The 2,043-nt window shown below is 34.2% G+C and overlaps 1 protein-coding gene across 2 annotated transcripts in view; it reads right to left on the reverse strand.

Moving 5' to 3' along the window:
* Nucleotides 1-236: 236 nt before the first annotated feature.
* grip2b (glutamate receptor interacting protein 2b) overlaps nt 237-2,043 on the reverse strand; it is a gene marked incomplete at its 5' end in the record, with an annotated part of 39,120 nt that continues 37,313 nt past the window's right edge. The window contains 2 exon segments of one of the 2 annotated variants that reach the window (XR_001311837.1): nt 237-1,450; nt 1,536-1,593. 2 annotated transcript variants of the gene reach the window in all.

Raw genomic sequence — 2,043 nt, forward strand, 5'->3', positions numbered from 1 at the left:
GCAAATTAAATATTTAGTTAACAAGCTAAATATTTAATTTGCAACCTAAATATTTAGGTAGCTAGCTAAATAGTTGTTTCAAACTAAAAAATTTTGCTCAAAACTAAATATTTAAGTCACAAGTTAAATATTTAGCTTGTTAACTAAATATTTAATTTGTAAGTTAAATATTTAGTTTATAAACTATGGCATTTATAAATGTATGAATCATATGGTGAAAAACTGACTTTGAAAAATAAATCTATTCTTTTTTTCTTATAAAAGACTAAATAAAACAAAAATATTGGTGGTAATTTTTGACTGTGTAACGTTACAAAGGGCACCTCATAAGGATCCAGCTGGACTCCTCAGAGTCAGAGCTGAGTTTGTGTGTCAGTTATTCGTTACTTTAATGGTTCGCTGACAGGACAGTGGACATTTATCCTGGTTAATGATTAGCTCTAAACATGTTTAACTGTCACTTTCAGTTTTCTGGGAAGCTGTGTAATAGTTAATCAGAGGATTGAAGATTCTGGTAAACACTCATCACAGCAGCCGTGTGTGCTACAAACACACAAAAACACAGCTTAACGACCTAAAAACACTTAAACTGGCTCTGCAGCACAAAAACAACCTTAAAGAGTTAAAGTTCTCCGTCTGAGCAGAACAGGAAATGAAAAAATGCAGTGATTTCACTGAAGAGATTTAAATGTGCATCTTTTAGAGGGAGACTGATGCTCTGAAAGTTTTCTGCTCAGATGAACCATGTAAAACACGTGGATCCAAACACAGAACACTGCCAGGGATCTAAAAGCTCCTTAAATGCAGCTGATGATGTAAGAACTGTTATTATATAAGAACTGGTCCTGTGGGTTCAGTCTGTAACGACAACCAGCCGGTGTCACCAAACTATCTGTCAAATAAACTGCTTTATTAGATTAAATACTCTTTACATTGTGGCTTAAACACTCATTACAACAAGAACAGAGTCCTCACAGTGAAACAGTTAAATTAAATATTTGAAATGTTTTCATTTCAACCAATCAAGTGTAAAAATGTCATTAATAACTTTATAGCAGTAAAACACCAGCTGTGAACTGGAGTTTTGTGGTTCTGGATTGGGCTTTAAACTAATCTAGAAATGCATATGGAGTAACACACATACATACATGCACGCACGCACACACGCACACACACACACAGTACACAAACAAAACATCACTTCTGGAAGGCTTTTCTTGCATTCTTTTTTTTCTTGCTTTACATCAATGTTTTCATCTTTTGGCCACTCGGCTGCATATGATGCAAGTTTGTTGAGTTGTACAAGAAAATACAGTACGTTGTTTTCAACAGTGTGCTTTTTGTTTAAGTAACAAGTCCTTGTGAGGAAATAAAAGTCTTTCTTTTCTCGAGGGCTTTTATTTTTCACTGGTTTCAGTCCGATTTAAGAGACAATAAAGTGCCCAGAATCCTAAAAAAACAAAGTGTGTACAGTGAAATGTGCACCAGCTGGTTCAAACTGTAAAAATAAAAAAGTGAAAGGCTTCAGTGCATACCTGAACGCACAGAAAAGAAGGACACATCAGTGTTTTCTGAAGCAGAGCAGCTGGATTTCTTATGTAACATAAAAAGTGAGAAACAGACGGTGAGAAGAAACAAGACGTGATTGTTCCTGTAAAATGTTTCCAATTATTTCTCACACGGAGGATATTCTGTCCCTTTTTTATTTGCTTTCAGGAACTGAAGAATGATGAGAAACAGGAAGTAAAGGAAGCACAAAGAAATGTTCTGTTGTTATTAAAACTAAAGCAGGAGATGAGAAAACGTTTGTACGGTTATTTTTTTCCTCTTTTTCTTCCTGCCTCAGGACCACACATGGAAATTAGCAATTATGCTACAATCTGGCTCATTTACAGTCCATACAGAAGTATAACAATGTTCATTTAATGCGCATTAATGTCCTGATTAATTAAAGTTATAATAATAATAATAATCTGTTTGAGGGCTTTTACACTCCACAATAAAACTTATTCTAGTGAAATTAATTTCCTTTAACATATTTTA

The sequence above is a fragment of the Austrofundulus limnaeus genome, unplaced genomic scaffold (genome assembly GCF_001266775.1).
Source record: "Austrofundulus limnaeus strain Quisiro unplaced genomic scaffold, Austrofundulus_limnaeus-1.0 Scaffold563, whole genome shotgun sequence".
NCBI lineage: Eukaryota > Metazoa > Chordata > Actinopteri > Cyprinodontiformes > Rivulidae > Austrofundulus > Austrofundulus limnaeus.